General features: G+C 45.9%; 1 non-coding gene across 1 annotated transcript; it reads right to left on the reverse strand.

Annotated features, from left to right (window-relative positions):
* Positions 1-16,384: 16,384 nt before the first annotated feature.
* LOC136484614 (small nucleolar RNA R71) lies at positions 16,385-16,491 on the reverse strand. The gene has a single exon (XR_010766120.1). It is a non-coding gene; the product is annotated as a small nucleolar RNA R71 (small nucleolar RNA).

Genomic DNA, 16,491 nt, shown 5'->3' on the forward strand with positions numbered 1-16,491 from the left:
CGTGCCGTCAACCGATGCCACCGGGCTGCCACAATAGAATTTATAGTAGAAGCAGTCAGTATATGTAAAAGATAAGTTCATGAGGGAGCCCCCGTGTGAACAGTTTTTGTATTCATGAATACTTCAATTTCGTTTTGTGATGGAATCACTTTGTAAGGGGAAGCTTATCCCATCCGTTCCTTGTTTTTACTCTAGCATAACTTTATTTTTTATCCTTTCTTTTTCGCACCTGCTCGTTTGACCCATAGGATGCAACCTTAAGAACCTAGGCATGGCCCATGAGGCTTAGCTGCTCGTAACCGTAGGTCATGGCAGGGTGTGATCGGTCAAGAGTTTAAAATATAAGTTACATAGGGTAATTAAAGGAACAGACTACCCTTTTGTTTGGGTGAAAAGTATTTACTATATGATAGTCAAAAAGAGAGGTGGTATCACACCCTCGTGGAGCCCCCGAGTGACCTAGGCTGAGAGTGCTTGGGCTGGGGTGCTTGTAGGAGCAAGCATTGAATGAAGGAAAATGGTAAGACCGAGCTTTAGGGGAAGAAACGACGTAACTGTTCGATGTTCCATGTGTTGGTGAGAATGTTGCCATTGTCATCCTTCAGTCGGTAGGTGCCTGGTTGTTTCACCTCGGTCACCGTATTGGGTCCTTCCCATGGTGGAGAGAGTTTATGTTTCTCCTTCGTTGGTTGGGTTCTTTGGAGCATGAGATCACCGACCTCGAGGATCCTCCCTCTGATTTTTCTTTCATGGTACCTGTGGAGAGTTTGTTGGTAGTGAGCGGAGCAGATGATTGTTGTCTTGTGAGCCTCCTCGAGTAGGTCAACTACGTCCTACTGAGCCTCTGCGGCTCGGTCTCGATCGAAGGCCTTCACTCTTGGGGCACCGTGGTCGAGGTCGAAGGGCAACACCGCTTCGGCTCCATAGACCAGGAAGAAAGGTGTGAATCTTGTGGATCGGTTCGGGGTCATTCTCAGGCTCTAGAGGATCGCTGGGACCTCTGCAACCCATAGCCCAACATACTTATTGAGTTGGTCGAAGATGCGTGGCTTAAGTCCTTGGAGGACCATGCCATTGGCCCGTTCGACCTGACTGTTAGTATGTGGATGTCCAATCGAGGCCCAATTGATCCTGATGTTGTATCCCTCACATAAGTCCAGGAACTTCTTCCTAGTAAAGTTAGTTTTGTGGTCAGTGATGATAGAGTTAGGAACACCAAAACGATAGATGATGTCAAGGAAGAATTTGACCACCTCTTCTGAGCAAATGTTGGTGATGGGCTTCGCCTCTATCCACTTGGTGAATTTGTCCACCGCTATGAGTAGGTGGGTGAAGCCACCTAGGCCCTTTTTGAGGGGTCCTACCATATCGAGGCCCGAGACAGCGAATGGCCAGGTGATGGGGATGGTTTGATGCTCCTATGCCGGCAAGTGAGTTTGCCGAGCATAGAACTGGCAACCCTCACACCTACGGATGACCTCCTCTGCATCTCGTAGCATAGTGGGCTAGTAAAAACCTTAGCGAAAGGCTTTTGTGACCAGCAACCTTGGGGCCACGTGGTGTCTGCAGATTGCGGCATGGACCTTGAGGAGGAGCTATTTCCCCTGGTCAGTAGGGATGCACTTCATGAGTACTCCCGATGGACTTCATTTGTAAAGTTTGTTACAGAATGTGACGAACGTCTTGGTGCATTGAGCGATTCATCATGCTTCAGTCCTTTCTGGTGGGAGAAACTCCTTGAGGAGGAAGGCGAGTAGTGGTGCTCTCCTATCAGTTTGCTCAAGTGCTACTACGGCGATGTCGGCGGGCGACGTCATAATGGAGGCATCAAGGTCGGAGCCCCCGAGTGCTAGGTTGGTGTCGGAGCATGTCTGGATTGGACCTTCCAGGATATGGGCAAATGACTCATGAAGGGAGTTGATGAAGACCCCATCTAGAGACAGAACCCGCCTGGCAGCTAATTTTGCGTGAAAATCGGCTCCATCATTGACCTTTTGGGGGACACAATGTAGTTCGATCCCCTAGAATTTGTCCTCGAGCTTGCGCATCTCCTGGTAGTATGCTGTCATGAGGAGCTTGTCCAAGAGGACTCCTTCATGACTCGGTCGACGACCAACTTTGAGTCGCTACGGATGCACAGCCGCGTAGCACCGAGCTCAATGGCGATGCGCAATCCGTTGATGAGGGCCTTGTATTCTACAGCATTGTTTGAGGCCAAAAAGTGGAGATGAATCATGTAGCGAAGCCTATCACCATCCAGGGAGATCAAAACCACTCCAGCCCCTGAGCTGGGCGCCATCACCGACCCGTTGAAGTACATCGTCCAGTACTCATGGGTGACGTCTAGGGTCAGGAGCTGGACCTCTGTCCATTCGGCGAGAAAATCCACAAGCGCCTAAGACTTAATAGCAGTGAAGGGGATATACCTAATGTCATGGCCCATTAGCTCGAGTGCCCACTTGGAGATCCGCCCCACGGCATCATGGTTGCGGATGATGTCTCCTAGTGGGAATGAAGTGACAACCATGACTTTATGGTCGGTGAAGTAGTGCAGGAGCTTCCGGGTCACCATCAGCACAGCATATAGAAGTTTCTGCACCTGGGGGTACCGAACCTTGGCATTGGTAAGTACCTCCCCTATGAAGTATATGGGTCATTGGACCTTCAGGTGGTGTCCTGGCTCCTCCCTTTCGATCACTCGGGCGGCGCTCATGATGTGGTTGCTTGCCACGACATAGAGGAGGAGGGGTTCTCCCCGTTCGGGAGCGACAAGGATTGGGGCTGATGTCAGTGATATTTTGAGGCTTTCCAAAGCCTACTGTGCTTCCTCAGTCCAAATGAACGAGTCTATCTTTTTGAGAAGCTTGTAGAGAGGCATCCCCCGCTCGCCTAGCCAAGAGATGAACCAGCTCAGGGTGGGTGAGCCCTTGTACGCCCTTGACATTGTGTATAGGGCCCATGTTGGAGATGGCCATGATTTTTTTGGGGTTGGCCTCGATACCACGTTCGAACATGATGTAGCTAAGTAGCTTCCCATTTGGAACCCCAAAAACACATTTTTTGGGATTCAATTTGATGTTGAACCTTCGGAGGTTCATGAACGTTGCGGCCAAGTTTGTGATTAGGTCACAAGTTTCAGCCATTTTAACCACTATGTCATCAACATAGACTGTGATTATTGGTTTTGGCCGCTCAACTTGGTCAGACTGGTCGAGCAGGTTGATTTGGTCGGTGAAGCATTGTTGCATGCACCATTGATAGGTGGCGCTAGTGTTCTTCAAACCGAAAGGCATGGTTACGTAGTAGTACAAACCATATGGGGTGATGAATGAAGTTGTGAGCTGGTCGGACTCTTTCATCGTGATTTGGTGGTAGCCTGAGTAGGCATCCAGAAAGGATAGGATTTCACATCCTAAGGTGGAGTCGACTATTTGGTCTATGTGTGGCAAAGGAAAATGGTCCTTCGGACATGCCTTATTGAGGCCAGTATAATCAACGCACATTCTCCATTTCCCAGTCTTCTTTTTAACAAGAATAGGATTGGCAAGCCAGTCAGAGTGGTATACCTCCTTAATGAACCCAGCTGCCAGGAGTTTGGCGATCTCCTCGCCTATGGCCCTGCGCCTCTCATCATCAAAGTGACACAGTCGTTGCTCGGTGGGCTTTAAGCCTAGGACGACGTGTAATGCATGCTCGGTGACCTCCCATGGTATGCCTGGCATGTCAGAAGGTTTCCATGCGAAGACATCATGATTGGTGCATAGAAAATCAGCGAGCTCGCATTCCTATTTATCTAGGACCTTGGCCCTGATCTGCATCATTTTGGTTGGGTTAGTGGGGTCGATCCCCACTGCCTTAGTTTCCTCGAGTGGGTGGAAGGCAGTTGAGGAGGTTGGCTCATTGCAGTCCGGGAATGCTGCAGTCGACGAACTTCTGAGCTGAGGGAGCTGAGATGAGTTGATGATGGTAATGGTGAGCTCGTAATGCTCGTGGTCACACGTGTAAGAGTGTGAAAAGGTGCTACCTACAGTGATGATGCCGTTCGGTCCTGGCATCATCAACTTGAGGTAGGTGTAGTTAGGCATCGCCATGAACTTGGCATAGTATGGCCGGCCCAAGATGGCGTGGTAGGACCCTAGGAAGTCCACCACCTCGAAGGTGAGGACCTCCAAGCGGAAGTTGGCTCAGTCGCCAAACATGACGGGCAGGTCGATCTACCCGAGTGGGTATGCCTGCGTCCCTAGGATCACATTATGGAAGGGAGAGGTCACTGGGCGGAGCTCCGATCGGGGGATGCGCATGGCTTCAAGGGTGTCGGCGTAGAGAATGTTGAGGTCGGTGCATCCGTCCATCAGCACCTTGGTGAGGCACTTTTTGTGGATAATGGGGTCGATGACGAACAGGTAGCAACCCAGTCTGGCGACGTGGGAAGGATTGTCTCTCTGATCAAAGGTGATTGGAGATTCTGACCATCTAAGAAAAGAGGGGACGACCGTTTCAGCGATGCATGCCTATCTGTAACGGACCTTGTGCTGGCGTTTGGAGTAGATGGCATCGGATCCCCCAAAGATCATGAGGCATTCCTCGGGGTTAGGAAAACCATCATCATCCTTGCCTATAGAGCCTCCTTTCTTGGCCACTGCCTCCTTGCCCTTTCCTTCCTTCGGTCCATCGGCCTACCATAGAAAGCGCTTGAGGAGTTCACAGTTCTTGTAGAGGTGCTTGATGGGGTAGGCATGGTTGGTGCATGGGTTCTCCATGAGCTTGTCAAAGTGGTCGAGCTAGCCCTGCTAGGGCTGCTTGCCTGCGCGATCGGCCATGGTGATCAAAGCGGAGTTGGCCAGTCGGCGCCGATCCTTCTTGTTCTTTTTGCCCCTTTGCGTGGAGGGAGCCTCGTCTTGGTCCTCACACATGGCCTTGCCCTTGTCCCAGCCTCCACTAAAGACCGCTTTGACCACCTCCTCGCCAGAGGCGTGGTTTGTGGTGACATCGAGCAGGTCGCGGGTGGTACGGGGCTTTAGACATCTAAGCTTGTGGATCAATAACTCACCGGTTGTCCCGAAGAGGAACACGCTGATGACGTCCATGTCAACAACATCAGGAAGGGAGTTGCATCGTTTTGAGAACCTACGAATGTAATCCCACAGGGACTCATTGGGCTCCTACTGGTAGCTCTTGAAGTCTTAGGAATTCCCAGGACGGACATACGTCCCCTGGAAATTCCCGACGAAGATCCTCTTGAGATCCGCCTAGTCGCGGATGCTGTCAGGCGGGAGGAATTTGAGTCATGCTAGAATATGCTCCCCATGTAGATGGGGAGGTATTGAATGATTAAGTGGTCATCATCCACTCCTCTAGCTCGGCAGGTGAGCCAAATACCGGGATTCGTTTCTCCGGTGTATTTTGGTGATGTTGGTAGGTGGTCAGAAGCGCTATGGAAACGACGCTTTCTGGATGCGATGGCCGAAGGCCTGTGGTCTCGTGCCATTCGGGCTAGGACTCTGGTCATCTAGATGGCAACCATGCCTAGGGTGTGTTTCCCCATTCCCCTCAATGGTCCGGCTAGGGCCCGTGCCGCCTGCCCTTACCGCCCCATGATGGTCGTCATCATCACGCCAGGATTGACACTGATTATTGATGACGCTGTGAGCATCTTGATTCGGTCCGAGCCATTCGCGCATGGGTGGTCGGTGTGGGGTGGGCGCCTGGTCAGACCATGGTGCAGCTACGACCTATTGTTCTACGCTTGGCGACTGTAGCGGTGAGCGAATGGAGCGGTTTGACTGGTGTGCCCCCATTCCCCCGATGGGGAGAGAGGCCGTGAGTCGGTGTCGTGACACGGACCTCTCCACTTGTTGGACGGCGACGGTTTCCACCAGTGCCCAGAGGTTCCGGTGGATCGCCTGCTCCTAGGGGTCGTCAGGCTCGAGAAGGCCGCATAGAAGCATCGCCGCAGCGGCGATGTTCTAGCCAGCTCGAGCGAACTGTGGGGGATCATTTCCTCCATCCATGATGTTGCGCTGGACCTGGCGGGCGCGATCTCGGGCGCCGCTCGCCGGGTTACGCGCGCGTGGCGCAGCGTGCTGCGCTGAGTGCGCCGGCACAGGTGGCATCTGGCTCTATCGCCTTTGTCATAACTCCTCACCGTGCTCCTGCACGTGCGAGGGCCTCCACATGAGGGTCTAGAGGGGTGTGAGTCTATAGAGACTCCGCTATCACCAGTGGCTGTCCCGAAGCATCCGCCATAGCGTACTCCCGGGATAGAAGGTGGCTAGGTGCCATGACGTTGCCGATGCTAGAGCCATCACTTTCAACCTCGTCATCCACGAGGTCGTGGAAAGAGGCGGGAGCGTAGCCCGCCATCCCCACGAATTCAGATGTGAGAGGGGGCGGCGTCAGGATCTTTTGGAGCCCCCACGCGTACCCATCCACGGGGGATGCGACGCCGTAGGGGAACCGGTCGCACAACGGTTGCGATGAGGACAATGGGGTCCCTCTAGAGAGTTGACAGAAGATATTAAATAGAGAGTAAAGAACAACATGTACGTTACTCATAGTGGGGTTTGAGCCCTGCATGGGCTCAGAGCGGAGTGCAGGTGTCTCGTCGTTGTGGTCGCCGGGTTGCCTAGATCCGACGGAGGGCGCTCCTCCTCCGACGGGCGCTGGGTTAAGTGCCTCCTCATGGAGGCGAAGCACGCTGAGTTGGTCGGTGATGAAGTCTAGGCTTCCAAAGAGAAAGGTCTGGGATGGCTTGAAGATGGGAGGAACCCACATCCCAACAGACGGGAGCGTGGAAAACTACAGCGAGGTGAAGCGAATCGTATCACTTGAGCCCGTTATGACAAAGATGGCAGAAAGGTGGGCCATTCAATGACAAAAAGCGTGAATGTACGATGTCTTCCCCACGGACGGCGCCAACTGTCGTGCAAAAAGTGACCAACAAGTAAATATTTGTAGTTTTACCGTACGTTGTGATCGGATGTGGCCTAGCACTCAATGACACAGGGTTTATACTGGTTCAGGCAACGTGCCCTATGTCTAGTTTCAGTCGGTCAGTGACTTTATTCCTAAGCCTAGGTGCTCGAAGTTTGCTGTGGGTTACAAACAAGTGGGAATGATAAGGGGGTGTCGAAGGTCCGGTCGAACTCTGAACCAAAGGGCTAAGAGTGATGTGAGCTCCAACATGCGCTAAGTATTGGAACGTATGCTCTGTGTAGCTTTATAGTTCTAGAGTTGTGGAGTTGTTTGAGTGCTCAGAATGTCTAAAGCTTAGCCGAGAGAGAGAGAGTTGGAATGAACCTCCCTTTTAGGAGAGAGCGCATCTCCTTTTATAGGTTAAGGGGACGACCTTACAAGTTAGGAGAGAGAGAGAGAGAGTGTGTGTTTCCTAGTCTTGTTGCCCATGCCATCGGATACAAGACAGTTTGTCGGCACCCACAATACTGTTGACGCCCAGATGCATGTGGCAGGCTCCATCGTGTTCTTCTGGTATGGCAAATGTCGGCACCTACCGTACTGTAGGTCAAATATTGGCGCCCACAACACTGTTCGTGTTCTGACAAAGGTTGCAAAGCACCCTTCTAGCATGGCCTGTCAGTACTGTCCTGCAAGTGTGCAGGGTACGGTCCTCGATATTGCAGTTGACTGAAATGCCTTGCCTTATCTGCTCTGCTTGATTCTTGGGTCCTTACCGAGCGGGCGTCCCCTGTCGGTTGTTCCCAGTCGGCTCCGACCGCGCCGGTCGGAGAGGAGCTGTAAGCGTAGGTTCGATGTATTCTCGGTCGAAAAAGCGGGTCGGAGTCAGAAGTGAGCGTCGTCCCCTCGGCCAGGCCTTCCGGTCGGAGACTGGATCGCTCTTCCGGCCTGTCGTAAGGTATCTGGGCCAGCCTAGGAGTCGTGTGTCGTTGTAATGCTGTCTGTTGGGCCGAGTTTTTGCTGGAAAGCGGGCCCATCGGGGACCCTGGGTTTTTGAACCCGACATGTATGTTACAAATCTTGTATCTATTTCAACGTATGTTGCAAATGTTTTATCTAGATGTTGTAGTGGTTATACATATATGTTGCCACCGTATGTTCCAAATATTTCACCTATTTTCATATATATGTTGCAGCAAGTGCTTCATGTTGCAAGTGTTTTCATTAGCGGGCATAGAATATTTCATGCGTTTCATATGTATGTTTCATGCGTTTTAAATGTATGTTTTATCTGAATGTTGCAGGTTTTATCTGGATGTTGCAAAAGTAGATCTCATCCCCACCTGCATGCACGTCCACAAGCACGCAACACAGAAGCGAAGCGAGGGGCACAGCATATACGGAGGCACTGGTGTGGGTGGTCCCTACCTGCATGCACGGGCACGCAGCACAGAACGAAGCGAAACGCGCGGCAGCAGACACGAGCTTGCGTGCATACGTGCAAGACCATGTGGGGACGGGCGGGAAGGCGCACAGTTGCAGCCGCATGCATGACAAGCGAGGCAGGCGATGGCAGGTGCAGCATGCGGTCAGATTCATCAGGCATGCGGGGTGGGCGCAATAGACGCGTCAGGCATGGGCATCCGAACGGAGGTTAACGTCCGGACGTCCAGACGCTAGCCCCGCTCTTTTAGAGCTGGATGTAGATGGTCGCTAGACGAGCCGACTCTGAACCGTCTCGTCTCCAAAGATGTCTCTAGGATCAATTTTCAAACTGAATCTGGCAGAAAAAAGCTAAAAAATGTTTTAACCGAAGAGACGCCCACTAGCAAACCGTCCATGATTTTTCGTCGGCTCCCAGGCCTCACGTGTTTCTTTCTTAACTACTAGATCTGAAAGTGACTTGTTACTAATTATATGATACATTTCTTTTGTATTAACTTTAGTGAATATTGTAATGCATATTAGAGACATAAATGAATTAAAATTTAAAAACTTTAAACTAGAGAGGTTTAGATATTTTTTAGTACTATAGAACTTTGGTTTAGTCCGTTCTAATCGGTGGTCATCTGAAAATTCAAAAAGTGAATTTCAAAGTCAATAATCTTAAAATAGAATTTCCATGTCTTAAATCGTTTCAAATGAGAACAAATCATTAACTAGAATGTTACATATCTCTTTCAGTACAGCAACTTTTCTTTAGGTCATTTTTCATCAGAAATATTTAAAAAAAAATAAAAATGAGTTTCAGGATCTAGAAATATAAAATAGAATTTCAAGGCACTAAAATTTCAAATGGAAAAGCAGCCAACTTGCAAAGTTGCAAACTCCTTCTATTTTTTTAGGTTTTTTCTCGATCTGAGGTCATTTGAAAAACTGAATTTTAAAATCTAAAAGGTTTATATAGATTTTTCATGCACTAAATGAATTCAAATAGAATAGTCGTTAGCTATAATATTATAGATATCTTCGATTGCTACAACTTTGATACAAGGTTTTTGTCTTTCATCTAACTTGATTTGGAAAAGTTATGAACTATGCTTCGCTTATTTTAGAGGTGACTAGCATGCCAAACTACCTCTAGAAATCCTGATATAGAGGCGGTGGCAAGCCAAACTACATCTAAAAATGTTATTTTTAGAGTTGGTTTGTCCGTTTCTAAAAATCAATTTGTAGAGGCTCAAAAACCATTTTTAGAGACGGATAGTCGCCTCTAAAAAAAGAGGCCTTTCTAAGAAATGTTTATGTAGTAGTGCTAATTAATAGTAAAGGTACAATCTTCTCTTGTTAACTGTGAACGCATCTGCTCAAAAAAAGAAAAAGAAAAAAAAGAAACTGCGAATGCACGAGGGGTGATATTAGAATAACGAGTTTCTGAGACGGAGGAAGTTGGCAGCAATTTGAATGAGCTCAAGTTGGTGGCGTCAGCGTCGCTATCATTTTGTGAATTAAGTCTAGTGTGGAGATGTATGTAATGACAATATTCTTGAAATTGACAGTATACTAGATTCATAGCACGTACGTCAGTTGATTATAATTATTTGAACCGATGTGTACGTCAGTTGGTGACGGCAGCTGGAATCAAGGCGCGGTGGACTTAAAATTGAAAGCTCAGAGCTACAACGCTAGCTCTTTGAGGTCTGGCCTTGGCCTCGGGCTTTGCTTGCAATTTGCCAGCCGGCCTGTTTGCTTGCTGATAAGTCACGACTGAAAATACTGTTGACTAATTTATTGTGAGAAAAAAATAATATTCATTAACTAAAAAAATACAGCTTATAAGGTAAGCAATCAGGGCTTACAAGTCCACGCACCCGCCCAAGGTTGGACATTGGATACGCGCTAGATGTGAAAAGTTTCTGAGGTGTGCTTGTTGCACGACTGTCCTTGCACGTACGCATGGATCTTTCGGTGTGGTCTCCCCGACATGTGGGGCCATTGTCCTTGCCAAAGTCACACTGTCCCTTTTTTTTGTTGAAAAAAAAGAAGGCCGGGGTGGCTGCATTATTGATTGATTGCTCGCTTTGCCCGGGGTGTCTCTCGGGGGTGAAACTTGAGCGTCGGGTTCACCATCATCTCCATGTCGTCGTCGCTGATGCCTTTCTTCACATCCTCCTGTACCTGATTGGTGCTTCGCGTTCTTCAAGATGGCTGGCTAGCCTTTTTGCGTGATTGTGTGTCTGGCTAGTCACTGCCGAGGACAGGACACGGAAGGATCATCCAGCCTGTTCGACTGAGCTTATACGATTGTATACTATCATAAATTATAAGCTAGAATAGTATTTTTTTTCATACTAAACCAGTCAAACCAGTCAGTAATAAATAATTTACGATCGTTTGATCGTCATGGCCGTCACTTCGCTTTTGAGTAGCATCTCTGCCTAGAAAGCTGAGCTGTCAGTATAATTGGACGTGCTGTATTCTGTTGCTCATTGCAACATGCACGCTCGCTCGCAAAAGAGTATAGTGGACAGTGGATACTGAGACTCTGAGAGTGAGGGAGCTATAGCTGTAACGGTAAGAGGTTGGAAAGCACATGTCAGGCCCACACATGATGGATGCTCTAAATTGGGCCGTGTTGGGTTCGGTTAGTGCATGTCTGGCCTGGGCTATAGTCTGGGCCCACTACGGGTGTGGAAAAACAGAAAATCAGTTGAACATGCCAAATTGGGCCAAGGCGGATGTGCTGTGTACTTTCGAGGAAGACGTTGCAGATCGGGAAAAAAGTCTTTTTATTTCTTCTTATAATATCCTTACTATTAAATATGCCGTGAACGACAACATAAGACAAAAGGAAAAGCTATCAAATGTTCGACTTGTTCACTTCAGCTTGCTGCACAGCTGCAGAGGCTGCAACAACTTAAATTCTTGTAGGTGCTACTTTTGATGGTGATGAATGGTTGTTGCACAAACGAATGGGCTCATTGTTAGAAACAAGGACAACAATGTTACATATCAATTTTCTTTTTATTTATCCTTTCTATAAAATATAAAAGTTTTAATTTATTTTATGATGACCATGGCATAAATAATATAAGTAAACATTAGCAATAATATGATAATGTCTTATTAATTTTGTATTGAATTAAATATAACATTGATATATTTTTTCTTTGGTTGTAAGGTACAAAAAATATTTACTCGTAAATATATCAATATACCATAACTTTAGCTTCATACTACTCACGTGTTGATAGAGTTAGATATCTTGTTCCTTACTTCTTTTGAGGATCCACAAAAATATGTAGTTTTAATATCTTATTAAAGTGGGCAAGGGGTTAGTCGCCATCATGTCAAGAATTGGTGTCTCTATTGATGAGTAAGAAGTATGATCGATATTTCTCTCGATTTCCACATGTCAGTCCTTGTAGAGAGCTGCACTGGTATATACAAACAACTTAGAGATTTGCACTGGTATATACGGACAACTTGGACAAACATTTAATTTTATTAGATTGGAAGACAAACGGATCAAGATTTCAGTTTACGTTTTGATTAGTTAGGCCATCAGCTGATTTATGTTATGATAATAATTTATTTCTAATCAAAATTATATCGACATTTTAGTGATAGAAGTATTTATTTATTAGGTAATGGTCGAAGTTTCAAAGATCTGTAAAAAAGAAAAAACAAAAAGAGAGGCACTGGACGCCACAATCCACGAGCGGGGGCAGCACTTGACGTAGGAGACTACGGAGCACCTCCGAACGGCAGGAGAAGAACGGGAGAAGAAAAGGAGACAAAAAAAAAAAACTGAACAAAACACGGACACGGTTTATCAGCTGGACAAAAAATTGATTTCATGGCAGAAATTTTGGCTCTTTAATATTAGGTGTAGGCTAACGAACATGTCTGTGCATTGCAACAAAAGAAAAAGCTGTCAAATTTAATAAAAATGAGGATAAGTATATTATATATCTGTTTATATTTTACCCTTTTCATAAAACTTAAAAGGTATGACTTTTTTTAATGGATTGGCAATATTATGACAATGTCATGTTAAGTATGTACTCACTCCATCCCAAAGTAAGTGTCGTTTTGGATTTTGTACTGGTCAAACTTTTAAGTTTGACTAGATTTATAGAAAGTAGTAATTAAAAATATTTTTATTTGCAAATAAGTTTATTATGCAAATATATTCAACAACTAATTTAATAATACTTATTGTGCACCATAAATATTATTGTTTTTCGGCCGGTATATATTTGGTCAAAATTAAAATGTTTGACTTTTTAGAAACTAAGAATGACACTTATTTTAGGACGGAGGGAGTATTGTGTAACACCCTAGGTGTTAAAAGCATGGTCATCACATGTGCATGACCATAAGCATCATATTATATCTTGACCTCATTTGTCATTATGCAAGTTGTTTGATTCAGCTTTTGAAAGGCTAAGTAAATTCATCTAAGTAGAATAATGGTATTTTGTTTGTTAGTTTCTGTGAACAAATCGAAATAAATTGTGATCACCTAAGCAACTAATCATATCTTGTTGCGAAGCCATATGATTAAATGTTAGTAATATGCTAATAACACTAAGCAAGTTTTAATCAAATTTAAGTTGGGGAAAATAGGCTTCTAGGGCTTACATCAACCAAATAGATACTGAAATTCTGTAAGTCAATTTAATCATGAATTTCTTAAACACATTGAAATTTGACCAAATAACAACTCAAGTAGAAGACATGGACATTGACATAATACAATTTAAATTAGACAAATAACCGAGTAAAGCAGATTAATGTTTTGGTCAAAATCACATAAAAAATTAAGAACTCAAATGACTTTTTTTCTTAAGTATTAAATTCTGCTGACATTGTCACTTTGGCAAGCTTGATTCTCAAAGTTTGCTAAGTCTCACTTCCAAGCTTGATTCTCAAAGTTTGCTAAGTCAACTATAGTGACTTAAGCCACCATAAGATAGTCTAAACCATGTACAGGAGCCCTAGGGTGATCTAGACCTGGATGATCACTGTTTGGATGATCATAACCTTCACCAAAAATGCTTAAACCCATTTATCTCGGCCCTGTTCTGGCTGTTTAACAGCAGACTGACAGACCCTACTTGGCCCCTCCATATCCATATAACAACTTTGGTTAACGGATCTCGGATCGATCCCATGAAGTTTTAGCCAGACGGGTTGGAAAATCCTCGCTTGACGGCGATCACCGCGCGTGGCCTCACCAGCGCACACACAACGCCACGCATCGCGCCTCCTTTGCCAAACGCTGTGTGTCGCGGGGTCGGAACCACGGCAAGCATTGTTGTTCGAGTCGGTGTCAGAGTACGTGTCTCCTGTGGCTCGGGTGGACTCAAGAACACAATAATCACAGAGAGGACGCAACGGTTTATCCTGTTTCGGGCCGATCGGTGCCCTACGTCCAGTAGCTGATGATCCTTATACTCAAAAGCACCCAAAATCGGAGGGTTACAACAGATTGTACAGGAGGACTAAGAGATTTGGTAAGGGGTTAGCTCGGTGCTAATCCTGAGGTTGCCTCGCCACCGGTGGAGCCTTCCCCTCGTCGGAGAGGAGGAAGACGACGGGTGCGATGGAGGAGCTCTCGGTGCCCCTCTCTAGGTTGCTCTGATCTCGGTGCTGAGCAGGAGCGGATCGATGAGGAGTGGAATGATCTATCTGGGATCATCCTCCCCCCTTTAGGATCCGACCTTACCCCTTATATATCAAGATAGGTCGGGTACATGGTGGTTTGGGGGTTGAGCCTATGGTCTACATGCACCGGAGTCCAGGAGGGTCTTGTAGCGACGCTCTGTGGATTATGGCGATGTCGTGGAGCCGGAGAAGGCTAGGGCATCGTCCGGCTGGCCTGTTCTGACACACTGAGTGTCAGGCTGTGTCAGCTTGGACTGGCCTCCCACAGGCGCACCTTCTGGAGTCTTCTTGGTGGCGAGAGAGGTCGATGTTGACGGTAGTTATCATCCATCATAAACCATCAACTTAACTTGAATAAATTCATAAACAGGATCACTAACATAGATTTAGTGGTTTAAAATTTCAATTTTCACAAGTTTTAGTGATCTATGTTTTCAGCAGGGTTTATCCAGAAAACTATCAAGAGGGATCAAATTGTCAAATAAAAACACGCTTATCCATGGTGAAAACTACACTAGAAGGTTCTAGAATACTCGAGAAGACACCACACCGAAGCAGAGGCCGAGGCACTGACATGTGGGGCCGGCTGGCCCCACCTATAAGTCGGCCAGCCCCCTGTCCCCACTTGGTAGTCCCTTCTTCGTACGTCGGTTCTCGACATGCCCTTTTGAGGATTGCATCTATGTCATCCTTTTAAGTCGGTTTGATCCGAGGGCTTAGGATTGACGCTATGGCCTATATAACCAGCCCCTACCCCCAGAGCATGCTGCCATAAAGTCAAGATCATACCAAAAATTAGGGTTTCTAGAGAGAAGAGAATAGAGCTCCAATTCTTCAAGTTTTTAGTATAGGCTAGCTAGCAAGGTTCGAGTAGAGTGTGGGCTATTGCTCAGGATTCCAGATCTGCCGTCTGGAGACTAGTATAGCCATTGTATCTCTAGTTATATGACTTTGTGGTACTTCAATATTATGTTGCTATTTATTATGTTTCTAGTTTGCTCTAGTTATATGCTTGATATAGTTATGATTGATGATGAATTTATGCATATGTTCGCAAAGTTCTTAGCTCAGTACTCGAGTGAGTTATGTGGTCAACACTTTGTAAGCATGGTGCTTAGATATTGTTTGCCTACGGATGCATTCTGCACTCTAGGTCATGTGGTAGATCGCAGATGTGACACTTCTGTTGGGTCCTTTGTAGTCCACTCCCTGTTTGTAGAGCAAGTAGAACGCGGTTACAAAGGGAGACAAGCTCTATTCTTTATCTTCCTTAGTAATATTCCTTATGCATAGATCCAAAGTTAGTTATACTATAGATGAGAGTGTATATACTTGGGTGTACAAAGGACTTAGTAAATAAGAAATGACTTCAGAATCTTTTGCTCTTAACGAATCTCCTGCTTAGCTGTACTACATTTTATGAGTCTCTATTTCTATCTCTGGAATACCGTTATTACCTTACACTTATTATTTATTTATCATTTGACTAACCCCTGCCATAGCATGAGAGTGGTTTTATCATAAGTATATATATTTGTCAATATCTCTATGCCAACACAAGTCCATAGCCCCCCTGTGGATAAAATATAAATAACGATACTTGGCATACTCCTAGATAAAATGGTACAATGGTATATTATCTATGCGCTTGCGGATACTTAATATATATATAATTTTCTCTGAGTTTACAAGTGTCATTAATAATTACCAGCCAACGCATTTCTGGCATCATTGCTAGGGATGACAACTTAGTATTAAGGTGATGCTAAGGAATGCCAATAAGCATTTCTGGCGCTAGTGCCGGAGAGGGCCACATGGCTAAGAGAATTGACCAAATAAATACTTATTGATAAAATCATAACACCTCTACTTTAGCAGGCTTACCCTTGTTTGTCTTTGTCCATATCTTATACAGGGTATTGCAGGATTGGTCGTGATTTACCAATAATTTCCATCCATCAGAATCAACCAATGCAAGAGAAAGCTCAACACTAGTTTCTAAAGCTATGGCTGACAAGACCCTACGTGAGTTCTCTGCTCCAAGCACCGAGAAAATTCGCACTGGACCAATGCTCAGAACTACCAACCTCGAATTTGAGCTCAAGCCAATCCTCATGAACATGGTGCAAGCTACCCCATTCAGTGGAAAGGCACATGAAGATGCTAGTGCTCATCTTTAGAATTTTCTAGAGATAAGTAGCACGGTCGTCATCAAGTACGTTGCTCAAGACATTATACTACTTCGCTTATTTCCATTCTCACTAGTGGGAAAGGCAAAGCAATGGTTCTACACCAACAAAGATCACATCAACACGTGGGCTTTCTAGAAAAGCTCTTCCCTGTAGGCAAGACAAATGCCTTAAGAGGCAAGATCTCCAATTTTCAATAGCAGAAGGGAGAAACCATTCCCGAAGCATGAGAACGTTTCCATGAATACATTTCATATTGTTCTCATCATGGGAT

The sequence above is a fragment of the Miscanthus floridulus genome, chromosome 9, assembly GCF_019320115.1.
Source record: "Miscanthus floridulus cultivar M001 chromosome 9, ASM1932011v1, whole genome shotgun sequence".
Classification (NCBI taxonomy): domain Eukaryota; kingdom Viridiplantae; phylum Streptophyta; class Magnoliopsida; order Poales; family Poaceae; genus Miscanthus; species Miscanthus floridulus.